This window comes from Molossus molossus, unplaced genomic scaffold, assembly GCF_014108415.1.
Source record: "Molossus molossus isolate mMolMol1 unplaced genomic scaffold, mMolMol1.p scaffold_m16_p_1, whole genome shotgun sequence".
In the NCBI taxonomy this organism is placed as follows: Eukaryota; Metazoa; Chordata; class Mammalia; order Chiroptera; family Molossidae; genus Molossus; species Molossus molossus.
The window spans coordinates 135,151,967-135,178,822 of record NW_023425344.1 but is presented as its reverse complement, the minus strand read 5'-3'; the positions used below and the strand labels follow the sequence as shown (position 1 = coordinate 135,178,822).

At 40.9% G+C, this 26,856-nt stretch overlaps 1 pseudogene; it reads left to right on the top strand.

Moving 5' to 3' along the window:
• On the top strand, positions 1-26,856 carry LOC118640360 (annotated as a pseudogene).

Below are 26,856 nucleotides of genomic sequence, written 5' to 3'. Positions count from 1 at the left end.
ATGGTGGGAGAAGGAGTGGAGAGACTTGAGGAGGAAGAAAGCAGTCACCTGCCCATTGTCACGGGCCAGGTAAGGAATGGGAGCCAAACATAAAGGAGAGGAGAGAATGACTTTGAGATATATTTGGGAGGATATTTCAGAACTCACATCAGCATGGATAGATCGTAAGAGCAAAAAAGTAGTCAAGGACAGTTCTCAAACTATCTCAGTGAAGTCCAATTTACAGAATTTCTAACCATTGTAGACCCCAAATTTTGTAAAATGAAAGAAAATGATCATGTATTGAGATGTTGCAGAAATGTCAACTCGCCATACGTTTCTGATGTTTACTTTCAGTTTCTGTCCTTGTCTTGCCACATGGTGACTGTGGTCCAGTGCTCATCTGGAGAGCACACTTTGAATAGCACTGTTCTGGAAGGAATCCAGGGTTTCCGGCTTGGGTGACAAGATGGATGATGACTTTGGCCAACTTAAGCAGAAGTGAACTGAGAGGTTGCTGGTAAGTTCTGTTGTGGACATGTTATTCTTCGTGTCCCAGTGAACACAGATGAAAACATCCATGAGGCTGCTGGCAACACAGAGCGTGTTCCATTGTAGAGAAATCTCACATATGGCAGGTATTTAGTAAGGTTTTTGAAATGCATAAATGGAAGCAAACTTCCCACTTGATAGTCCGTAAGGTAATTATGCTGTGTTTGTTGAAACACACGATGGCAGGATATTGGGATAAATATCGAATATAGCTCCTCAGGCTTCTGAGAAATTACACCACAAACTAAAAATCTGAATACAAAGACAACACAGCACATGACATGAAAAACTGACTTTTGCACAAAGGGAAATGGTATAAGGCAACCATTTATTATCTCCGCTTCATTCATTCTTTTTTTTTTCAGTACTACATGTTTGCTACAATGTAATTGACTGGACCAAGTCTGCTGAGGAGTCACAGAAGCTGGGCAAGTTGTTTTGACTTCTACATGTTATTATGTCTAACCCATATTCTTCCAGGAGAAGAAAAATTAATCTGCCTTTTACCCAAAGTTACATCTAAACAACTGAGGTCTTACAGAGTGCTGGCATGGTGTGGGTTGTCTGATTGTCCTCCCTGCTCTCCCTTCAGGTGCCCTGGTGACGCTCATTCCTCAGGTCCCAATCATCCATCCAGTGTTTGCCACTTAGTACCCCTTGTTCTGATCTCACCATCTCTCAGCCATTTCCCAGCCATTTCTGAGCCCATCTCCCTGCCCACCCTGCTCCGGGAACCCCATGGGACTAAGACTTTCCCATGTGCTACTTTGTTAAAAAATTGTGCTACTTTTAAGTGCTTGGAAAATCAATGCACTGCTTCCTATACTATACTATAAAGCAATTCATTCAACAATCTTTTATTTATTTTTTTATTTTTTTTATTAATTTGTTTTTGTTACAGATGTTTCTCCTTTTCCCCCCACTGACACTCACATATCTTCTGCATATCTATTATGTTCCAGGCCCTGTTCTAGACTCTTGGGAAACCTCAGTGAACAAAACTGACAAAGACCCTGGCTTCATGAAATATGCATTCTGGAATAAGGAAATAAATGGTAAAACATTAGCATAAGCCCAGGGGGTGGAGCGTCAGCACACAGAACAAAGGGTCGCTAGTTCAATTCCCAGTCAATGGCATGTACCTGGGTTGCAGGTTCTATCCCAGGGCCTGGTTGGGGTCATATGGGAGGCAACCAGTTGATATGTCGCTCATATCGATGTATCTCTCTCCCTCCCTCTCTTCCATTCTATCCAAAAATCAATGAAAAATATCCTCGGGTGAGGATTAACAAACAAACAAAAAAGTTAGCATAAAAATAAGCTTACTTATATAGTATGTTAGAAGTTGATAGGTGCTATGGACTAAGGTAGAGCAGGGTAAAGAGAATTAGGAGCGCAGGCTAGAAGTGGTGGTTTGAAATTTTGAATAGGTTTTTCAGAATAGAGCTCATTGAGAAGATAATATTGAAGCAGAGACTTGAGAGAGGTGAAGCAGTTTGTCAAGTAGGTAGTTGGGAGAAGGATATTCCAGGCACAGGGAACAGCACGTACAAAGGACTGAGGGCAGGAGTGAGCCTGCTTAAGGAACAGCAGACGTCCATTAGGCAGACGAGAGTGAGCCAGGGTGAAAACAGCAAGAGATGGCTTTAAATCGTGTCTACTGTAAATAATGCTGCAATGAACATAGGAGTGCATATAATCTTTCAGCCATAAAAGGAAGGAAATCTTATCCTTTGCAACAGCATGGATGAACCTGGAGAGCATTCCGCTAAGTGAAATAAGCCAGTCAGGGAAAGAAAAGTACCATTCGATTTCACTCACATGTGGAAATTAATGAACAAAATAGACTAACAAGCCAAATAGAAACAAATTCAGAGAGACTGACAGCTGTCAGAGGGGAAAGGAGGCTGGGTGGAAAAGGTGAAGGGATTGAAAAAAAAAAAAAAAACTGCTCCAACCACAGCAGGGTGATTATCAGAGGGGAAGGGTGTGCAGAAAGGTAGAAGAAAGTATAGGAGGTACAGGGTGAATAGATGGTGATGGCAGGAAACTTGACTTGGAGTGGTGAACACACAATAGAATATATAGTTGATGTAATAAAGAATTACACACCTGAAACATATAATTTTATTAACCAATACCACCCCAATAAATTTCATTAAAAATAAAAATTAAGCCCTGGCCAGTTTGGCTCAGCAGTTAGAGTGTCGACCTGAGGTCCGGAGAGACCCGGGTTCAGTTCCCGCTAAGGGCAGGTACCTCGGTTGCAGTTTGTCCCCGGCCCTGGTTGGGTTGTGCGGGTGGTGACCACTAGATGTGTCCCTTTCACGTTGATGTCTCTCTCTCTCTCTCTCTCTCTCTCCCCTTCCCTCCCTCCCTCCCACTCTATCTGAACAAAAAATGGAAAAAATGTCCTCAGGTGAGGATTAAAAAATATATATATATAAATTAAAGTAAAAAATTAAATCTTTTTTATTTATTTTATTATTTTTGTTTTTGTTATACCTCATACGAGGATATTCTTTCCATTGGTTTTTAGATAGAGTGGAAGGGAGGGAGGGGGAGAGAGAGAGAAAAAAATTTGATGTGAGAGAGACACATTGATTGGTTGCCTCCCCCATATCCCCAAGCTGGGGACTGAACCTGCATCGCAGGTATGTGCCCTTGACCAAGAATCGAACCTGCAACCCTTCAGTCTGCAGGCCAAGGTTCTAACCGGTGAACCAAACCAGCCATGGCATAAAATCTTTTTTAAAAAAACGCCTTCAGAAAGGCAATGGGGAGGGGCATTTTGGTTTGAGCTTTTACTCTGAATGAAATGGAAGATTCGTGGAGTTTCAAGCAGAGGTGATATGATCTGACTCAGATTTTGAAGGACTGCTCTGGTTGTTACACTGAGAACACACTCTAGGAGGAGGATCGGGACCAGGAGCTCCTCCTGTGTTGGGAGCGATCTTAGTAGCAATGGAGGTGTAAGAGAAAGATGAATAGGGGATGATGCCAAATATTGTCCTTAACACCAGAGGGATGGAATTACCATCAGCTAGACTGTGGGCAAAGGGGTTTATTGAACAATTGCTTTGGCTCCTAGGCCATTGTTTCTACACACTGGTATTCCCAGTACCAAACACAGTGCCTAACACTAGGTAGGCAAAAAATACATGCTGAGCAGACAACTGAGTCAATGCAAGACTAAATACAATCCCCACAGGGCAGGCAACCTGAGGTCTTGCTGCTTTCTCGGTCTCTACCCAAGAAGCACAGGGCAAAATATCTCTCAGCTTTCAGATTCCCTAACACTCTCTAAGGTTCTTTCATCCAGGGATGTTCAGTCTGGCATAGGTTGAGAGTAATGGCCCCATCCCAGAGACATCTCTCTCGCTTCCATTCCAACTATCCTTTTCCATCCCTCAGTCTAGACAACATTAACTATTTCCAGGAATAAGAAAAATGGCCTAATTGTATCTTATTCCAAATCAAAAGTTGATATGCTTTTATTTATTTACTTTTTCCTTTATTGATTTTAGAGAGAGAGGAAGTGAGAGGAAGAGATAGAAACATCCATGAGACAAAACATTAATTGGTCACCTCCTGCATGCCCCCACTGGGGATCAGGCCCACAACCTGGGCATGTGCCCTGACTGGGAATTGAACCAGCAACCTCCTGGTGCATGGATCGATGCTCAACCACTGAGCCACACTGGCCGGACAAAAGTTGTTATGCTTTTAAAATGCCTGAGTTAAGAGTTATACTCTTATTCTCTGAGCTTAGATCAACTGATCCAAATGTGACAGGACAATATTTAAACATATTAACCAGGGGCTCACCACCAGCTGAACCAGGGAAAGGCAAGAGGTACAAGGGAATGCCAGGAATGTAACACACCAGTTAACACATCAACTATTATGTGGCTACTTTTTTATCGTTTCGATGAAACAGAATAGACTTTGTCTGCACAATCATCTTATAATTGTTACTAGCTTCCCCATTAATTCAGAGTAAATTAGGCTGATGGTATTTAATCAAAACACATTCTGTCCATAAAATTATGCAAACTAGGACAGTGTTGGCACTGGTCATACTGTGCCAGCTCATAATTAGATATTGCCTATGTCATTTTTTGAACTTTCAGAGAGAACATTAAACAGTAAGATATTTGTTAATGGTAGAACATTTTCAGGGGGAAATGTCTGGCAGGAGAATTGAGGGGACAGAACCCACAGTACACAGTGATGAACATGAAATGTGAAGGAGGTTTTTAAAGAAAGAGCAGAGAAATAGGTACTTCAACAATAGGACAGGATATCCTATTAAATCCTGCCAGTGTTACTATCCTATCTAATTAACTTTTTGTTACAGGTTGATCTTTATGTCTTGTTTGTGATGATGCCAAATTTTTGTGAGCTCATTAGATAAAAATAGATTATTTTACTCATGAAGAAGAATTCCTAAAACCCTTGAAAATCCCATAAAGGCCATTATAATATATTTTCCCTTACAATGTAGTTTCCTATCACTGCAAAATTATATGTCAATGCTTTAACTCTCACTTGATAAGCAGCTTGTGTCCTGGCTGAACCATTTATTGAAACTCACAAATTTTGCTGCTTTTACTAATTTTCATAAAGAATATATGGCTGACTTGTTTATATCATAGATTCTAATCACCAATGAATTTAACTTTTCACTCTTCATCCGAAAGGTCTATTTTCTGGCTAAGTACTAATATTTTTTTAGTCTCCTTCATTTACTTCATACTTCTAGACGTTGTCTTCATTTCAGGCATCATTTATCTATCTTCCAGCAGAAGAAAGATATTTTCATACACACACAAGATGGTAAGTTGAGCCCCACCCCCCACCCCCTAAATGCACATATCCTGGCTGCACACTGGCTGTTGGCCACATTAGTCTCTAAGAGTCTGCGTCCTACCCTAGTCAGGTAGCTCAGCTGGGCAAAATGTAACAGGGGCCCTGGCTGGTGTGGCTCAGTTGGTTGGGCATCATCCCATGCACTGAAAGGTTGCTAGTTCAATTCCCAGTTGGGCCACCTAGGATGTGGAATGGATCCCAGGTAGGGGTCATACAGGAGGCAGCCAATGAGTGTCTTGCTCTCATATTGATGTGTTTTCTCTCTCTCTCCTTCTCCTTTCTTCTCTCTCTAAAAATTCAACAAAAATATTTTTAAATAAATAAATATTTTTTAAAATGTATCAGGGTATTATAATGAAGAATGACCAGAGAATCTTTTAAAAATTAAATCAGAGATCATGTACACTATGGTCTATGCCAAATCCTGCCTGCCATCTAGTTTTTATATGGCCCGTGAGTTAAAAATGGTTTCTACATTTTCTAATGTAAAAAGGGTCATTAGTGACTTCCGGTCAAGATGGCGGCACAGGGAAACGCAGTATTGCGTCCTCCCACAACCACATCAAAGTTACAACTAAACTACAGAACAACCATCATTCAAAACCTCCTGAAATCAAGCCGAATGGAAGTCCTACAACTATGGAATTAAAGAAGCAGCCACATCAAGACTGGTAGGAAGGGCAGAGGCACAATGGGCTGGTCCCACACCATGTGGTGCATGAAAATCAGGAGGATACCTTGACTGGGAATGTCCTCCCTGAGGCCTGACGGGTGCCCCACTCAGGGTTCCAGTGCCAGGAAGAGAAGTCCCCATAACTTCTGGCTGGAAAAACCAGCGGGAACTGAGGCTCAGGGAGGCTGAGGTGGCTGGAGCTCCAGGCAGCTCCTCTTAAAGGGCCTGCACATGGACTTATCAGACTCACTCCCTCTAAACTTGGAGGGGGGGCAGCTCAAGGGGCACCAGAGACAAACAGGGAAGGACTGAGCTATTTGGCATTGGAGCGGGGGCTGGAGAAGGAGCTTTCTCTGGGACAGACAAGCTGTCAGAGGCCTTTGTTCCTTTGGTGAGACCTGCCCTGGGGCAGCAGACAGCTGCCATATCTGGGACTCCAGCAACTTGGCTTATACTGGTTGCCCTGCCCTGGTGATTTCCTGAGGGCCCGCCCCACCCAACTTTCAGGCTCACCCAAGCTGTTGCCAGTTGCTTTACCATAGGATTGGCCTGTCTTGGATCCTGCTTCAGGTTTTCCTAAATTCTTTCAAACAATCAGCATCTGGTCTCAGCTAGCCCCATATCTCTTGTTAAGTAATACACAGAAACAAACACAGGGAGGCAGCCATAATGAGGAGACAAAGAAACAGGTCCCAAATGAAAGAACAGAAAAAATCTCCAGGAAAAGAACTAAGTGAAATGGAGATAAGCAACCTGACAGATGCTGAGTTCAAAATACTGCTTATAAGGATGCTCAATGAACTCAGTGAGAACCTCAGTGAACTGAGTGAGGGCCTCAAGAGCATAAAAAAGGACCGGTCAGAAATGAAGGATGCACAGTCAGAAATGAAGGAGGCAATAACTGAAATAAAAAATAATTTACAGAGATTCAATAGTAGAGTAGGTAAAGCCAAGAAGCAAACCATTGATTTGAAATCTAAGGAAACAAAAAACACCCAATCAGAACAGCAAAAAGGAAAAAGAATCCAAAAAAAAATGAGGAGAGTGTAAGGAGCCTCTGGGAAAACTTCAAGCGTGCCAACATTCACATCTTGGGGGTGCCAGAAGGAGAAGAAAGTGAACAAGGAATTGAAAACCTATTTGAAACAATAATGGCAGAAAACTTCCATAACTTGGTGAAGGAAACATACATACAAGTCCAGGAAGCACAGAGAGTCCCAAACTAGATGAACCTAAAGAGGCCCACACCAAGACACATCATCATCAAAATGCAAAAGCTTCAAGACAAAGAGAGAATCTTAAAAGCAGCAAGAGAAAAGCAGTTAGTTACCTACAAGGGAGTTCCCATAAGACTGTCAGCTGATTTCTCAAAAGAAACTTTGCAGGCCAGAAGGGAGTGGCAAGAAATATTCAGAGTGATGAAAAGCAAGAACCTACAACCAAGATTACTTTATCCTGCAAAGCTGTCATTTAGAATCGATGGCCATATAAAGAGTTTCCCAGACAAGAAAAAGTTAAAGGAGTTCCTCACCACCAAACCGTTATTATATGAAATGTTGAAGGGTCTTTTTGAAGAAAAAGATAAAATATATGAACAAACAAAATGGCAATGAATACATATCTATCGACAATGGAATCTACAAACAAAATGAACAAGTAGAACAGAAACATTCTCATAGATACAGAGAACATTTTGTTGGTTGCCAGATAGGAGGGGGTTGGGGGAATGGGTGAAAAAGGTGAAGGGATTAAGAAGAACAAATTGGTTGCTAGACTGACAAACCTCAAAAAGAAGGGGCATATGGGGGGTGAGAAGAAATAAACCAAAGGACTTATATGTATATATGCATAACCAATGGACACAGACAACAGTGTGAGAAAAAGCAGGAGGGGGGCAGGAGTGGGGAGAAGGGGGTCAATGGGGGGGAAATGAGGAACATCTGTAATATATTCAACAATAAAGTTTAAAAAAAAAATGCTGCTCCCTTACCTTGTGCCACAAGTAAAATTACTCATGTTTTTCACATTCTGGTGTATATACTCTCCAAAGCACCACTATGACCATCTGTAGGTGCAGGTGTGGATATAATGAACAGAACAGAGGTAGTATTACTGAGGCACCATTCCAAGAGCTGTGTGGTATTGGGGAGATGGAAGAGACTAGGAATTACTGGACTATGTGGGTTTATATAATATGGATCTAGTCAGGTAGACTCAGGTCACCCATAAGAGCTATGTGGACTGAACCCTCAGAAGAGGGGTCATGGGGGGAGGGAAGAGATAAACCACAGAACTTATATGCATGTATGCATAACCAATGGACATGGACAACAATGACAGGAACGGGGTGGGGGGGTATAGGGAGGAGGGTGTCAATGGGGAAAAAAAGAAGAAACATCTCTAACAAAAATAAATAAATAAGTAAATAAATAAAGCTATGTGAACTTGAAAAAAAAAATGTCATTAGCTTTCCATGAGTAATGTTGCTCAAGGCATTAAAGACATTGTCTCTTAGGCCTACAAAGTCTAAATTCTTCACTGCCTGATCCTTTACCAGAAAAGCTTGCAGACCCCTAGTTTTGGTGGCCAGGGTAGGACTTTCTGGGGAGGAGATGCTCAAACAGAGCTGGATGGCAAGAAAAAATCAGCCATGGAGAGATGCGGGGAGAGACAATGCCAGTACAAAGATCTCCTGGTGGAAATGGGATGGACATTTCAAGAAAAAAAAGAAGGTTAATGTAGCTAGAGGGTAGACAGTGGAAGAGTTCAAAGCTAACGTGGGGACAGGGAGAGGGGCTAACTAGTGAAAACCACACCTGGGTGAGATGAGATCATTCAGTTCAAAATACAAAGGTAGAAAATGGCAATCCTTAGACTGGTGCAACCACTATGGAAAACAATATGGTGTTTCCTCAAAAAATTAAAAATTGAACTGCTATTTGATCCAGTGATCACATTTCTAGGAATATACCCTAAGAAGCCTGAAACACCAATTATAAAGAATATATGTATCCCTATGTACATAGCAGCACCATTTACAACTGCTAAGATCTGGAAACCACCAATAGATGAGTGCATAAAAAAAGCTGTGATACATGTACACAATGGAATACTATGCAGCTGTAAGAAAAAAAGATCTCTAATCCTTTGAGATGACATGGAGGGACCTGGAGAGCATTATGCTAAGCAAAATGAGCCAATTAGAGAGAGACAAATACCACATGGTCTCACTTATTTGAGTAATAAAATAAGCTGATGTACAAAATAGACCCAGAGACATAGAAAGGAATACAATTCAGACTGACAAACCTCAGAGGAGGGGGTCAGAGGATAGGGAAGAGATAAACCAAATAATTTATTTGCATGTATGGGTAACCAATAGACATAGACAACAATGTGGTAGTGGTGGTGGGGGGGGAAGGGTGTCTTGGGGGATAAAAGAGAAACATCTGTAACAAAAATAAATTAACTAATTTTAAAAAAAGAAAGAAAAGAAAATGCAATTCTTGATAGCAACACAGTACCTCATCCTGTCAATTTCCCTAATTTATTTTGAGTCTTCAATGACTGGTACTTCAGCTTTTTGCATATTTTCTAATTTACAGACTAAGCCTCTATAATATCCCCACGTAAGAATCTTAACAAACTTCTGGAAGACAATCTGTATGGTAAATCTTGATAGCGGGTCAAACACTATGGACATTTTTTTTTAACTCATATACACTGTTGAATGTATTACAGGTGTCTCCCTTTTTTCACCATTGACCCCCTCCTTCCCAATCCTGCCCCCTTTCTTCCTTCCCCACACTATTATCTGTGTTCATTGGTTGTGCATATATGCACAGAAGTTGTTGGTTTATCTTATCCGACCCTCCCTCCCCGCTTCCCTTTGAGGTTTCAGTTTAACAACCAATTTCTACTTCTTAATTCCTTCATCTTTTTTACCCATTCCCCCGGCCCCCACCCACCTGACAAGCAACAAAAAGTTCTCTTTATCTAGGAGTCTGTTTCTATTCTGCTTGCCCATTTTGTTTGTAGATTCAATTGTTGATAGATATATATCAATGGCCATTTTATTGTTCATATTTTTGTTCTTCTTCTCCTTCAAGAAGACCCTTCAATATTTCATATAATACTGGTTTGGTGGTGATGAACTCCTTTAGCTTTTTCTTATCTGGGAAACTCCTAATATGTTCATCAATTCTAAATGATAGCTTTGCAGGATGGAGTAATCTTGGTTGTAGGTCATTGCTTTCCATCACCTTGAATATCTCTCGCCACTCCTTTCTGGCTTGCAAAGTTTCTTTTGAGAAATCAGCTGACAGTCTATGGGAGCTCCTTTTAGGTAACAAACTGCTTTTACTTGCTGCTTTTAAGAGTCTCTCTTTGTCTTTAACTTTTGTCATTTTGATGATGATGTGTCTTGGTGTGGACCTCTTTAGGTTCATCTAGTTTGGGACTCTCTGTGCTTCCTTGACTTGTATGTCTGTTTCCTTCACCAAGTTAGGGAAGTTTTCTGTCATTATTTTTACAAATATGTTTTCAATTTTTTGTTCTCTCTCTTCTCCTTCTGGTACGCCTATGATGCAAATGTTGGCACACTTAAAGTTGTCCCAGAAGCTCCTCACACTATCCTCATTTTTTTTTTTTTTTATTCTTTTTTTTCCTTGCTCTTCTGATTAGGTGTTTTTTGCTTCCTTATATTCTGAATTGATGGTTTGCTTCTTGGCTTTACCTCCTCTACTATTGATTCTCTGTAGATTATTCTTTATTTCATTTAGTGCATCCTTCATTTCGGACTGGTCCATTTTTATGTTGTTGATGTTCTCACTAAGTTCTTTGGAGGTCTTCTTAACTTCCTTGAAGGTCTCACTTGGTCTCACAAGTTCCTTGAGCAACCTTATAACCAGTCTTTTGGACTCTGCATCTGATTGATTGCTTATCTCCATTTTGCTTAATTCTTTTCCTGAAGTTTTGTTCTTTTCTTTCACTTGGGACATGTTTCTTTGTGTCCTCATTTTGCTGCTTCCCTGTGATTATTTCTATGTATTAGGCAGACTTGCTATGTCTCCTAAGCTTTGTAGGGTGGCCTATTGTTGTAGGTGTCCTGTAGGATCCAGTGGCACAGCCTTTCTGATCACTTCAGCTGGACCCTTGAGGTGCACCCCTCATGTGGACTGTATACCCTTCTGTTGTAATTGAGTCTTGATTGCTGTTGGCATGTCAATGGGAGGGATTTACTCAGGCTGATCAGCTGCAAGGACTGGCTGTGCCCACTGACCACTGACCAGAGCCCACCACACAGAGCAAGACTTACTTCATCAGGGTTCTGGTACCCACTGAGTCCACTCATTGAGTGTGTCACTCATGGAGGTGGTTCAGTAGTGATGTTTTGATGTGGTCTGAAGCTGTCCACTGGGTATGCTGGCTCTGGGGCAATGTCAACACTACGGACATTTTTAAGTTTGATAGTAAATTGGGTGTAATAGAAAAGGTAGGGAGAAGGGAAAGAGAAAGGCATAGGTGATTAAATGATGTGAGCAAAGGGAGTAGGAATCTCGCTGACAGGTGTGGGAAAATGCCAACACTGGGTGAGCTGGGACAAAGAAAACATGTTATTTAATTGGGAAAAGGGGTAATATAGGTAACTTGGTTTATAGATGTCTAGAGAACCAATTGAGATAGTGCAAAGTGGATAACCAGTGTTTACATAGTCTCTGCTCCTGTGACTGACCTGAAATTAAGAGAAAAGAAGTAATTATTCTTTTGAATTTCCTGAGGCTTTCCTTAAGAGTGGTCTTGTCTTCAGAAGATGTGGTAGTGGGAAAAAATGGGAGCTGTTCTGAGTAGAAGACCAAATGCTTAGCCTGATCATGTAAATGTAAATGATGACCTTTCTTACTCCTTGACTTCCTCAACCTCAGCAGTTTAACACATAAATTGAGGTTTTGTCAAGATGTGTAGCTATAGTTCCAAAAGTATGGTGGGCAAATAAATACACCGATCTGCTGCCTTCAATAAACTTATAGTCTAGTTGGTTTCCCCAAGAAGTGCTAGTAGCCCCCTTCTTCCTGGGGTCTCAGCCCATTTGCACCCCTCTGTTACAGCGCTTCTCTCACGCATTTTATAAGGAATTGTTGCAAAGATCATCCTCACTGTCAGCATCTAGAGGGTTTTGATTCCATTATATATATCCTCTCCCCAGTGCCAAGCCTGGTTGTTGCTACCTACAAGGTGGAAGGTACATATTGAATGAGTAAGTAGGCAAGCAAATGATTAAGTATAATCCACAGTCATTGTGCAGATGCCACAGAATGAGGTACACACACCCACTTGTTTCCTATCCATCTCTGGCTTGGCAGTGACAATAAAATAACCTGTCTACTCAGTTCATCCTGTGGGGCTGGGCTGGAGCAGGAAATCAGTTTATCAAACTTGTCAAAGTTGATCAATCTCTCCATTTAAACTACTATTCTAGTTCCACCAGAAGATAAATCTCTTTGGGCTCCAGTTTCTCATCCTGATAAGCCATGAGAACTGTCCAAACAGTGGACAGTTGGAGCCAGTGGACATTCTGAACGCCAGCTCCACCATTTACCGCAGACAGCTTGCTCTGTACCCCATGCTTAAGAAATTGAGGGGAGCCCTGGCCAGTTTGGCTCAGCGGTTAGAGCGTCAGCCTGCGGTCCGGAGAGACCTGGGTTCGGTTCCCACTAAGGGCACGTACTTCGGTTGCAGTTTGTCCCCGGCCCTGGTTGGTCGTGCCACTCGATGTATCCCTTCACATCGATGTTTCCCTCTCTCTCCCTTCCTCTCTCTCCCTCCCACTCTATCTGTACAAAAAATGGAAAAATATCCTCGGGTGAGGATAAAAAAAAAAAGAAAGAAAGAAATTGAGGGGAAAACATCAACCTGACAGAACTCTGGTCCTGATTAAAAGAGACTATGATTAACATAAAACTTCAAACATAGGAGACACTGAATATATATTTAGTACATATCATTTACATACTCAGCATGTATGCGTTTCTCCATGTCTTAGCTAAATGGGTAGCTCTTTGAAGGCAGAGCCCAGGTATCACAGCTTTGTAACCTATTTTGATTCTTAGTACATGAAAAATGGTAGCTCTTTGGTGAATATTTGCTAAATGTCAGAAGAAAAAACTTCAGTAAGCTAAATAGCTTTATTTGTACATTTCTTTTAGAAAATAAAATTTACCATCTTCTAATCATAAAATATATGTAATCATTGTAGACAATTTTAAATAAAAAAACACATAAGTATACAGAAGAGAATTAAAATCACTTATTATCCCAAATCATATAATACAAATAATATCTGAAAATGTTTTGGTCTATTTGCAGTCTTGTTTTTATCCCTATACATTTTATGTGTGTGTGTGTGTGTGTATTTTTACAAAAATAGTTATATTTTTTCTGTTGGCTTGTAACATAATTTTATTTCTCTGCTTTGCATTATATTATAAGTGTCCTTGAATGGCTCTACTTTTTTATTTTTTAAAGATGATTTTTTTTTAGTCCTCACTGGAGGATATTTTTTCCTTTTATCTTCAGATAGAGTGGGATGGGGAGAGAGAGAGAGGAACATTGACAAGAGGAACACATCGACTGGCTTCCTCCCGCATGACCCTGACCAGGGCCTGGGACAGAACTGCAACCGAGGCACGTGCCCTTGACTGGAATCAAACCCGCAACTCTTTGGTCTGCGGACCAACGCTCTAACCACTGAGCCAAACTGGCAAGGGCTGAAAACATGATTTTTAATGGTGAAATAATATTTTGTTGTACATAAATTATTTACCATTTTCCACTGTTGGACATTTAATCTGTTTCACTTTCACTGAGTATTTGAAATGATGCTAAGCTGGCTAACCTCAAATAGAAATATTTCACCACCTCTCTGATTATTCTGTGATGTTTTTGCATTCTTAGGAGACCATCTAGTATAGTGGTAAAAAGAAGTCCCAGCTTCTGAGGACACCCTCTCCTACGTTACAGGTCGAGCTTTGCTGCAAACCACATCTATGGGTCCTTAGGCAGTTTTAACCTTTTTGAGCCTCAGAATGTGTGAAGGAGAGGCTATTTCTCATGTACATGCATGAGTTTAAGTTTACCAGTGGATGATATAATTAAATACAACAAAAAGAATGAATGGATTATATCTATATGGGTCATTATATATGCACACTAAGCCAGCCCTTGCTTTAAATACCAGGACATATTCTTAGTGCAGTTGAAACTTAAACTAGTATGCATTTCAGGGGTTTTAGACATTTTCTTCAAGGTGACAATGGCTTATGTGTTCAAATAAATGAGGAAAGGTGAGACAGGTGGTATATTTCACCCAGTGCTCTTAATGGAGTGGTTTAGCTAATTAATACACTGCACCCTAACAGTGATAGATAGAGGCATTGATTGTCTTCATTTCAAGATGGGGTTAATGCCAAGGATTTGAGACAAATAGCACTTAACCCCCGAACTGTGGATGAAGAGGGAGATAGATGTTTGCTTATGATCACCCCAGCCTTTCACGATCTGAATCAGTAGGTACTCCACATAGCTTTGAGTCATAGTTCTAATTAGTACTTCTCCTGGCCCTGACTTACAAAGTAAAATATCATTCAAGTTATATTTGTAAATTCCAACAAGCTTTCTGGGCTCATGCCATCTCAATAAAATAGTTTAAATGCCACTGCTTGTTAAAAATTCTTTCCGTATGCCAAAATATATATACTAGCAAATTTAAATTATGTTTAAAAAGAAAGAGTGTTTTAAATCTATGACTCTATTATATAATCCTGTTATAAATGATGGGGTATTTAATAAGTAGGTTCATAACTAAATACAGAAAACATATCCATATATTTTAAGATCTTTAAAATAAAAATTAATACCAGAGTGTGATGATTATGAAAGGATAGTGTAGGTGACATGTTGAATCCAAAAATAATATATTCAGAAAAATTATCACCCACAAAAATCCCTCACCTTGCCAAAGTACAGAAATCAAAACACAACAAAGTGAATATTGACCCTGAGTTTTGCCCAAACATCTAAAATAACCAGAGTATTAAAGGGAAATTTTAAACCTGAAATTGTGAACTCCTGTATGTGAAAAAGAAGAATCTCTATAAGGGGTAGGGTTAGCGAGGAATCCTTTCTTTCACTTGTGAAAGGCACTGGGTTGCTTGAATTGAAGATGAACAATTAAAGTTTAAGAATCGCCAATCCGCCCTGGCCAGTTTGGCTCAGCGGTTAGAGCGTCGGCCTGCGGTACAGAGAGACCCGGGTTCGGTTCCCGCTAAGGGCATGTACCTCGGTTGCAGTTTGTCCCCGGCCCTGGTTGGTCGTGCGGGTGGCAACCACTCGATGTGTCCCTTCACGTCGATGTTTCTCTCCCTCTCTTCCTCTCTCTCCCTCCCGCTCTGTCTGAACAAAAAAAAAGAAAAAAAAAAAAAAAAAAGAATCGCCAATCCTCTATTCTGAGTGTAACCAGAGTGCCTGCTCAACACGCCCCTTGAATGAGTCATGCACATCTTTTGATTGGTTATTTGTGCACTGTAGTGATCACTGTAGTGATAAATGTCGTGGAAGCAGGCACAGGTCACTCACCTCATCTCTGAAATGTCACCATCTAGGGCAGTGTAAGTGCTCGGTACATATACGTTGCCTGAATGAATGAATGAATGAATGAATGAATGAATGAATTGGTGTGTGTGTCCCCCTTCACCTTCCCACCTGTGTACACCAGTGAAAAGGTAACTTCTATTTCCTGTCTCTTGAAGTTTCCTACTAAATTTAGATTCCTATTTTCTGAAATCGCCTCCTGAGTTTGCCCTGGTATTACCCCATTCTGTGACGAGCCTGCAGTCTGCTTCTGAATGGGAGTCATGGCAGGGATCAAAACAACTGATTAGCATTTGGTAAAGTTTTGGGTGTTTTAAATAATACTGGTTATTAGTGTAATTAACTATATGTGTAGTCCCTATATAAAATCGAAATATCATATGTAAATATACATATATCTAATTGAACACACACAAGCTAACAACTCATTAATACAAACAATTAGCATTATTACAATTAGTATAATACAATTAATATTAAACAATTAAGATGAGGAAGACATTTTCTCTCACACTAGACTGTTTTCCATCCACTCTGTTCAATTCTAATCATGGTGTTTGGTCCCATCGGCCTCACTCTCTGTCATATCTCAGTTTGTTCAGAATGCAGGTCAGAAAGGGGTGAGGAGACATTTGTCCAAACATCTCAACATTTAATGAATTGTCTTCTTTATCAGTTAGGATAGCTCTTTGTATAATTAGGTTTAATTATGTACCTCAGAGCATATTATTTATCTTATGACTTTGTTAATGTTTTTTTCCCCTTTATATGTGTCTAATTCTTGTGTATTCAAATATGCTGGTCTTTTCTTTTCAGCATCTCACACTCAGAAATTGCACAGACATTCTACTAAATTTTGTCTGAACATTTTAATGGTTATATTTTGATATCTAATACATCTGAAACTTAGTTGTGCATATAATTTGAAGTAGGGGGTTCAGATGGATAGCCAATTATGCCAGCATTATTTATTTATTTTTAAGTTTATCTTATTTTATTTTTATTAGAGAGAGAGAGAGAGCTGTAAGAGAGACACATTGATTGGTTGCCTCCCCCACACATGCCCTAATTGTGGCAGAGGATCAAACCTGCAACCCAGGTACCAGCCCTCAACTGGGAATCGAACCAGTGACCCTTTGATTTGCAGGCTAACGCTCTAACCACTGAGAAAACCAGTCAAGAAAGCATTATTTATTTTTAAAACCAATCTTTCCCTCTTAAATATCTATGTTTAATGTACAACAGGAACCTCAAATTTAAGATACCACAGTCTCAACACATTAACTGTTCCCTTTTCTACATTCTTCAATTAACCAGTAACTTCCACCTTAGTCTTTGTTTCTCACATTTGAACGCATCACCTGATTTCTTTCCATTTTTCAAGTGGCCATAACTTAAAACATGAAGAGATAAGTATTTATTATAGAAAAATTAGAAAATAGACATAAGAAAGAGGAAGAAATTTGAAACATCTATTATCTAACACTCAGGGATAACCATGTGGTTTATATTATTTTAGATTTGTTTTTCTATTTTTATAGTTTTTAAAGGAGATGTCTTCTCTTTGTTCTTCCAAGTCCACCCTCGACCACGTGCCCTCTGCTCTGCCCAGCAGCCCCACTGGGGCCACATCAGCAGGGGTCAGGCTCCCGCAGGAAAGCTCCGCCCGGCTCTCCTCTGGGCTCCTGGAGCCGCCCTCTGCCTACCCCTAGGGCTTAGCGGCGCCAACAGCTGCCCTGTTACATCCCTGGGGTACATCACTGTCCTAAGTGGTTCACCTGGACACTACCCATACTTTACAAACTTTCCTTAGTTAAACTCTCCTCAGATCATCCAAATTTCTCCTGTTTCCTGGCTGTTATAAGAGGGAAATTTTTTTTAAAAACGAGTAATACCTGAATATACTCTTGATGTAAAATATTTGAACAATACCCATAAAATAGAAACATCTACCTTAACCTTCAATTTCCTAATTGTGATTCTTGCTTCAGAGATAACTAATGTTTCAATTTGATAAATACCTTTTCAGATCTTTATTTCTTTTTTTTTATGAATTTTTTATTTTATTTATTTTTTTGTTACAGATATTTTACCTTTTTACCCCATTGGCACCCCCACCCCACCCCACCCTCCACCCTTTCCCCGGCTTAGTTGTCCATGTCCATTGGTCATGCATACATGCATATAAGTTCTGTGGTTTATCTCTTCCCACCCCCCCACCCCCCATCCCCTCTTCTGAGGGATGTCAGTCTGTGCCCTACTTCCATGTGTCTGGGTCTACTGTATTCCTCAGACTGTTATGTTCATTATATTCCGTATATAAGTGAGATCATGTGGTATTTGTCTTTTTCTGCTTGGCTTCTTTCACTTAGGATAATACTTTCCAGGTCCCTCCATGTCGTCTCAAAGGATAAGAGATCTTTCTTTCTTACCACTGCATAGTACTCCATTGTGTATATGTACCACAGCTTTTTGATCCATTCGTCTACTTGTGGACACTTGGGCTGTTTCCAGATCTTAAACATTGTAAATAGTGCTGCTATGAACATGGGGGTACATATATTCTTCCTGATTGGTGTTTCAGGCTTCTTAGGGTATACTCCCAGCAGTGGGATCACTGGGTCAAATGGAAGTTCAATTTTTAATTTTTTGAGGTGACACCATATTGTTTTCCATAGCGGCTGCACCAGTCTGCATTCCCACCAGCAGTGTATTAGAGTCCCCTTTTCTCCACACCCTCGCCAACACTTGTTGTTTGATGATTTGTTAATGGCAGCCATTCTGACAGGTGTGAGGTGATACCTCATTGTTGTTTTAATTTGCATCTCTCTGATGATTAGTGATGTTGAGCATTTCTTCATATGTCTTTTGGCCATTTGTATGTCCTGTTTGGAGAGGTGTCTATTCAGCTCCTCTGCCCATTTTTTAATTGGGTTCTTTGTCTTCCTTTTGTGGAGTTGTATGAGCACTCTATATATATTGGAAATTAACCCCTTATCTGATACATCATTGGCAATGATGTTCTCCCATACAGTGGGTTGCCTTTCCATTCTGATGATTGTTTCCTTTGCTGTGCAGAAGCTTTATAGCTTGATGTAGTCCCATGTGTTCATTTTCTCCTTTATTTCTGTTGCCTTAGGTGATGTATCAGTGAAAATTCTGCTCCGTATGATGTCCGAAATTTTGTTGCCTACATTTTCTTCTAGAATTGTGATGGATTCACGGGTCACATTTAAGTCTTTTATCCATTTTGAGTTTATTTTTGTGTATGGTGTAAGTTGATGGTCTAGTTTCATTTTTTTGCATGTAGCTGTCCAATTTTCCCAACACCATTTATTAAAGAGGCTGTCCTTACTGCACTGTATGCTCATGCCACCTTTGTCAAATATTAATTGAGCGTATTGCCTTGGGTCCATTTCTGGGTTTTCAGTTCTGTTCCACTGGTCTATATGCCTGTTCTTGTGCCAGTACCAGGCTGTTTTGGTTACAGTCGCTTTGTAGTATAACCTGATATCTGGTATTGTGATCCCACCTACTTTGTTCTTCTTTTTCAAGATTGCTGTGGCTATTTGGGGTCTTTTTTGGTTCCATATGAACTTTTGAAGTATTTGTTCTAGTTCTATGAAATATGTCGTTGGTATTTTGATGGGAATTGCATTGAATCTATAGATTGCTTTGGGTAGTATGGACATTTTAATGATGTTAATTCTTCCAATCCATGAACAGGGTATGTGCTTCCACTTTTTTATATCTTCCTCTATTTCTTTTTCAATGATCTGTAGTTTTCTGCAAATAGGTCCTTTACTTCTTTGGTTAAGTTTATTCCTAGGTATCGTAATTTTTTTGGCGCGATGGTAAATGGGATTGTTTTTTCAGTTTCTCTTTCTGTGAGTTCATCATTGATGTACAAGAATGCCGTCGATTTCTTGACGTTAATTTTGTATCCTGCTACTTTGCCAAATTCATTTATTAAGTCTAATAGATTTTTGATGGAGTCTTTAGGGTTTTCTATGTACAATATCATGTCATCTGCAAATAATGACAGTTTCACTTCTTCCTTTCCAATTTGATCCCTTTTATTTTTTCTTCATGTCTGATTGCTGTGGCTAACACTTCCAGTACAATGTTAAATAAGAGTGGTGAAAGTGAACATCCCTGTCTTGTTCCTGTTCTTAATGGAAATGTTTTTAGTTTCTGTCCATTGAGTATGATGTTGGCTGTAGGTCTTTCATATATGGCCTTTATTATGTCGAGATATGATCCCTCTATTCCCACATTGCTGAGCGTTTTTATCAGAAATGGATGCTGGATTTTGTCGAATGCTCTTTCAGCATCTATTGATATGATCATGTGGTTTTTATTCTTCATTTTGTTTATGTGGTGTATCACGTTTATTTATTTGCGAATATTGTACCAGCCTTGCATCCCTGGAATGAATCCCACTTGGTCATGGTGAATAATTTTTTTGATGTATTTCTTGATCCGATTTGCTAATATTTTGTTCAGGATTTTGGCGTCTATGTTCATCAGGGATATTGGCCTGTAGTTTTCTTTCTTCGTAGTGTCTTTTTCTGGTTTTGGAATTAGAATTATGCTGGCCTCATAGAACGTGTTTGGAAGTCTTCCTTCTTCTTGAATTTTTTGAAATAGTTTGAGGAGAATGGGTGTTAGTTCTTTTTTGAATGTTCGGTAAAGCTCCCCTGTGAAACCATCTGGGCCTGGGCTTTGTTTGCTGGGAGAGTCTTGATTACCTCTTCAATTTCCTTAGTTGTTATTTGTCTGTTCAAGTTTTCTATCTGTTCGGGGAATAGTTTTGGGAGACTGTGTGTTTCTAGAAATTTGTCCATTTCGCTTAGATTGTCGAATTTGTTGCCATATAGTTGTTCGTAGTAGTTGTTAACGATCTTTTGTATTTCCGTGGTGTTGGTTGTTACTTCTCCTCTTTCATTTCTGATTTTGTGTATTTGGGTTCTCTCTCTTTGTTTCTTGGTGAGTCTAGCTAAGGGTCCATCTATCTTGTTTATCTTTTTGAAAAACCAGCTCTTTGTTTCATTGATCCTTTGAATTGTTTTTTTGGTCTCTATGTCATTTATTTCTGCTCTGATCTTTACTATTTCCTTCCTTCTACTTGTTCTGGGGTTTTATTTTTGTTTGCTTTCTAATTCTTTAAGTTGTGAGGTTAGACAGTCAATTAGAAATTTTTCTTGTTTTTTGAGGTAGGCCTGTAGTGCTATGAACTTCCCTGTCAGAACTGCTTTCGCTGCATCCCATAGATTTTGTGTTGTTGTGTGTTCATTTTCATTGGTTTCCAGGAAGTTTTTAATTTCTTCCTTGATCTCCTCGGTGACCCATTCATTGTTTAATAACATGTTATTTAGCCTCCGTGTGTTGAAATGTCTTTGCATGTTCTTGTTGCAATTGATTTCTAGTTTCATGCCATTGTGATCTGAGAAGATGCTTGATATGATTTCAATCTTCTTGAACTTGTAGAGATTTAGTTTGTGTCCTATCATGTGGTCTATCTTTGAGAATGTCCCATGTGCACTTGAGAAGAATGTGTATTCTGTAGTTTTGGGGTGTAATTCTCTGTAGATATCTATTAAATCCATTTGGTCTAGTGCTTCATTTAGAGTCTCTGTTTCCTTGCTAATTTTTTGCCTAGAGGATCTATCCAGTGCTGTCAACGGGGTGTTGAAGTCCCCTGCTATGATTGTATTGTTGTCGATTTCTCCTTGGAAGTCCTCCAGAAGATTTTTAATATATTTTGGTGCTCCTATATTGGGTGCATATATGTTTATCAAGGTTATATCTTCCTGTTGGATAGATCCTTTCACTATTATGTAGTGGCCGTCTTTGTCTCTAGTTATGGTCTTCATTTTGAAATCTATTTTATCAGATATGAGAATTGCTACCCCAGCTTTTTTTTGCTTTCCATTTGCTTGGAAAATTTTTTTCCATCCCTTCACTTTCTACCTATGTGAGTCTTTTGTTGAGAGGTGGGTCTCTTGTAAACAACATATAGATGAGTCATGCTTTCATATCCAATCAGCTACTCTGTGTCTCTTTATGGGAGCATTCAATCCATTTACGTTTAAGGTGATTATTGATATGTACTTATTTATTGCCATTTTTGTTTAGTGTGGTTCTATTTTTCTTCCCATTTCTACTGCTAATTACAGCAGTCCTTTTAACATTTCTTGCAGTGCTGGTTTGGTGCTAATGTATTTCCTTAGCTTTTTTTGTCTGGGAAGCTCTTTTTTTGATCTTCTATTTTGAATGATAGCCTTGCTGGGTAGAGTAGTCTTGGATTCAGATTCTTGTTTTTCATGACTTTGATTACTTCATGCCATTCTCTTCTGGCCTGTAGTGTTTCTTGTGAGAAGTCAGCTGAGAGCCTTATGGGGTTCCCTTTGTAGGTAACCTGTTGCTTATCTCTTGCTGCTTTTAGGATTCTCTCTTTGTCTTTAATTTGTGGCATTTTAATTACTATGTGTCTTGGTGTGGGCCTGTTTGGGTTCTTCTTACTTGGGACTCTCTGTGCTTCTTGAACTTGAATGCCTTCTTCCTTCACCAAATTAGGGAAGTTTTCTCTCACTATTTTTTTGAATATATTCTCTATCCCTTGCTCCTTTTCTTCTTCTTCGGGGACTCCTATGATGCGAATATTATTACGTTTCCAGTTGTCCCATAGTTCTCTTAAGCTGTCTTCCTGTTTTTTAATCGTTTTTTCCTTTTGTTTTTCTGATTGGTTGATTTTTTCTACCCTGTCTTCTAATTCACTGATCCGGTCCTCAGCTTCCCCTACTCTGCTTTTTAAACCTTCCAATGTGTTTTTCATTTCGGATATGTCATTTTTTATCTCTTCTTGTTGGTTTTTAATTTCCATTTGGCTTATTTTCAGTGTCTCTATGTCCTTACTCATGCTGTTCAGCTTCCTCAAGATCATGGCTCTGAATTCTAGCTCTGTTAACATGCCTAATTGCTCCACATTGATCTCATCTTCGGTGGAGGTGTCTTGCTCTTTCATTTGGCTTCTGTTTCTGTGTTTCACCATTTTGGCTGTCACTGTGGGCTTTGGAGCCTGTCAAGTTCTCCCTGTGGGTGTTGGTGTTCTGCTGTTTGTGGCTCCCTCTGCTGTGTTTAGATGAGCGAGGGAGGACCCACGTTGAACACCACTGTCAAGTCACTTTCCTGGTTAAAGTTGCCAGCTCAGGAAACGTACTGTTTATCCTCTAGCTTTTTGCCTGGAGGCTAGCAGTCTAGGTTAATTGATGAGTTTTGGGTTGTCAGTTGATTGAAAAACTCCCTCTGGTGCTCAGCCAAGGGGCTTTCCTGAGGGTGGGGCAGATGCTGGTTGTTAGTGAGCCTCAATTAGCACTTCAGTGGCCCACAGGGTGGGGTTGGATCTCCGAGGGAGGGGCTGCTGCCTCTCCTCAGAGCCCTGGGAAGGAGCAATGTGGCCACCGTCCTGAGTGGCTGCACTCAGCCAAAGCTCTGAGCACCCTCCAAACCCCGAGTGTCCCGACACAGTTCCAGTCCTGTCTGCCCTCCCTCTGCCAGAGCCCAAGGTGAGTGGCTGTGGCTGTTTCAGCCTCTGTCCCGGCTGCACTGTGGGGCCGCCTGGGAGTGTAACCCGAGGGCGCCGCTTACAGCTGAGGCTGCTGCCGAGCTGCCGACCGTGGGCTCCCAGCCCCGTCTCGCGCCTTCGCAAGCCTACCGGGATGGAGTCAGTGTCCCTCGTTGTATGGTCCTCGCAAGCTGCTTTTCTGTTGGTTTTTCCCGTCGATTTGTCTGTGTTATAGTTCTAATTCCAGTTTGGTTTTGGGAGATGGTCTGTGTAGCTCCGTTCACTCTGCCGCCATTTTTCGGTTCTCCCAGATCTTTATTTCTTACACTTACATATACAAGTATATAGAATAGATAAATACAAGTTTTTATGTATATGTGTGTTTACATATGTGGTATCACACTATATGTATTGTTTCACAACTTGCTTTTATTTTATTTTTTTAATCCTCACCTGAGAACATTTTTGCATTTATTTTCAGATAGAACAGAAAAGAGAGAGGGAGAAAGAGAGAGAGAAAAACACCGATGTAAGAGACACATCAAGTAGTTGCCACTCACATGACCTCAACTGGGGTCAGGGACAAACTGCAACCGAGGCACATGCCCTTAGCGGGAACTGAACCCAGGACTCTCAGGTCAGCAGGCCGACACTCTAACCACTAAGCCAAACTGACCAGGGCACAACTTGCTTTTTAAAATTTATGTTTTTGTGTATGTGTAACCATGGACATAGACAACAATGCTGGGGACGGGAATTGGGAGGAGGGTGTCAATGGGGGAAAAAGGAGAAACATCTGTAACACAAATGAATTAATAAAAAATTTAAAATTGAAATATAAATGAATAAAATTTATTTCATAAGAAATTTTTCAGTTCAGAAAAATATAAAATCTAACACTTAAAAGAAAAATTGCTGCTTAGTAAGTTGTGTGGAGATACAACTGTTTATCTAAGCACTCCCCTACTGACTGACACTTAGGGTATTTCCAACTTTCCACTATCATAAACGTCACAACTATGAAAATACTCATCCATCCCTTTTAATTATTCCTCAATGACAAATGCTGAGAAATAAAACCTGGGCTGATGGTGAAGTCCATTTTTGTTTTAAATTTTGTTTTCTTTATTGATTTTAGAGAGAGAGGAAGGGAGAGAGACAGAGAGATAGAAACATCAATGAGAGAGAATATTGATCCGCCGCCTCCTGCATGCTTCCCACTGGGGATCAGGCCCACAACCTGGGCATGTGCCCTGCCCGGAATCAAACCGACAACATCTTGATGCACGGGTCAATGCTCAACCACTGAGCCACACCGGCCAGGCTTGTTTTTTATTTTAACACATACTCTCAAAATTCCTCCCCAGGCCACGGACTCCGGTGGCGCTGAGCCCCTGGTGTTTCCCCGCGCGGCCGCCGGAGACCCTCGAAGCCATGGGCCCCGCGACCCCAACACTGCTGCCGCCACTCGGCCTCAGGAGAAGCTAAACTTCTAGGGAAACCTAACGGACAATCTTCACAACAGATGATAACAAGGAATCATCCAGATGGGGTGCCCGGGCTGTAAAGTGAGACAAAGGTAAAAGGGATCCTCGCTTGGGTGGAGGGTCCAGGATTCCCACGCGGGCACCACAAGGACCCTGCTTGATGCGCTAGCTCCTCGATCCAGCGCAAGTGCCCTCCCCTGGCTACGTCCACGCCGACAGCAGCTGCAAGTTGGATAAAGAGGACGCTGTTAAATAAAAGGCAAGCAGAGCATCGAAACCCTGGTGCATAAAAATGACCTTCAGGGTGAGGGCTTGAAGAGAATTGGGAGCAGAAGCAGAAGAGCTGGCCCGCCGAGCCCGGTTGGCCTCCCCAGGGACCGCACCCTGACCGGGGACATTGTGCGGAGAAGACTGGCGGTGCCATCAATGGCATCGGGCCACCGCGGCCCTGCAGCCACTGAGGATCCTGGGCCCCAGCAGGATGGCGCGGTTTCCTGGGCCAGTACTGTGAACAGCGTGCACCCCACTAAACCCTTCCTCGAAGGAGGGGAAGTGGGGGAAACGGACCGGACGCTGCCAGCCTCGGAAGAGACCCTGGTGGTCCGAAATGGAGACTCCAGAGTCCCTTCCAGGCAGAACGTCCTGCCACGGACGTACAAGACCACGTCCTCCAGATACCAGCCCCGGATTACCCTCAGCGTTGGGGCTCAGCTGGAGACAAGGTGGATCACGAAGAAAAGGATGATCTTTTCAGGAGCCATCCTGCGGAGGCGCCCGGAGGAGATGCGCCCCGGCCTGGAAAGCAGGGCGTGAACATGCCCTTCTCCAGGAAGAGGAGCTGGGATTCCTTAAAGGAGGCTGTGGCCACGGAAGTCCTGAGCGTCTACTTTAAAGAAGAGGATGCCGCCCAGGCTGTGTGTGTGTCTCTCTCTCTCTCTCTCTCTCTGTCTCTCTCTCTCTCTCTCTCTCATCATGTCCTCAGGTGAGGATTAAAAAGTAAACAAATAGCCCTGGTTGGTTTTGCTCAGTGATTAGAGCATTGGCCCACAGACCAAACAGTCCCGGGTTTGATTCCAGCCAAGGGCACATACCTTGGTTGCGGTTAGTCCCTGGTCCCGGCTAGGGTCATGCAGGTAACAACCAATCTATGTATCTCTCTCACATCAATGTTTCTCTCTCTTCCTCTCTCTCTTTCTCTCTCTCTCTCCCACTCTGTCTGAAGATAAATGTAAAAATATCCTCAGGTAAGGATTTAAAATAAGGAAACAAATAAATAGGTAGGTAGATAGATAACTAACTAACTAAATAAGCAAGTAAATAAAGTGTTCAGGGGGAGTTATATTCTAGTTGCTAGTGGCATACAAAATCCTATTATTGGAATAAGAAATATGTTGGCATATTCTACCCTCCTAAGTACATTTTCTGAGTACCTACTTTTCTAAAACTGGTCACTAAGAGGTTGTGATACGAGAGGTTCTGATGCAAACATATTTACTCTCTATCACAAACTAACATTTTATAGAAATAACTTGGAAATGTCAGGGATAAATGAAATGAGTGTTCAAGACCATATTTACCCTGTTCTAAGTTCTTGAGTTAAGAATAATTGTTGTCACTCAGGTTCTATGTGAACTTGGACAAATGTATGGAAAGCACCTACTTTTTGCTGGCCTTGTCCAGTCCACTTTTAAAATTTGTTTATTTTTGTCTCCCTCTGCTGGCTGTTTAGAAGAACAACATGAATGATTAGAATTTCTTTAACCCTGTGAGGTTTCTCTTGTTTTTGTTTTGGAAAATCAAAACTCCAGTTGAACTCCTCAATTATAGAAATGTTAAAAGAAACCATGTGAGTTTTAATTTGATTAATGTGAATTACTGTGATTGGAGATAAGGCATAGAAGGGGAAGAAAACCATCTTGACCTCTTTTTGTATATGTCTTACTGTTTAGTTCTTCAGGTATGAACTTTCCCAGGTGTATAATTCTAGTTACATCATGAATTCAAGTAGTGGAATGTACATGACTATATGTGTCCTGGAACCTTGCCAGTTTAGGAACTCAGAACTGAAATCGTCCTGA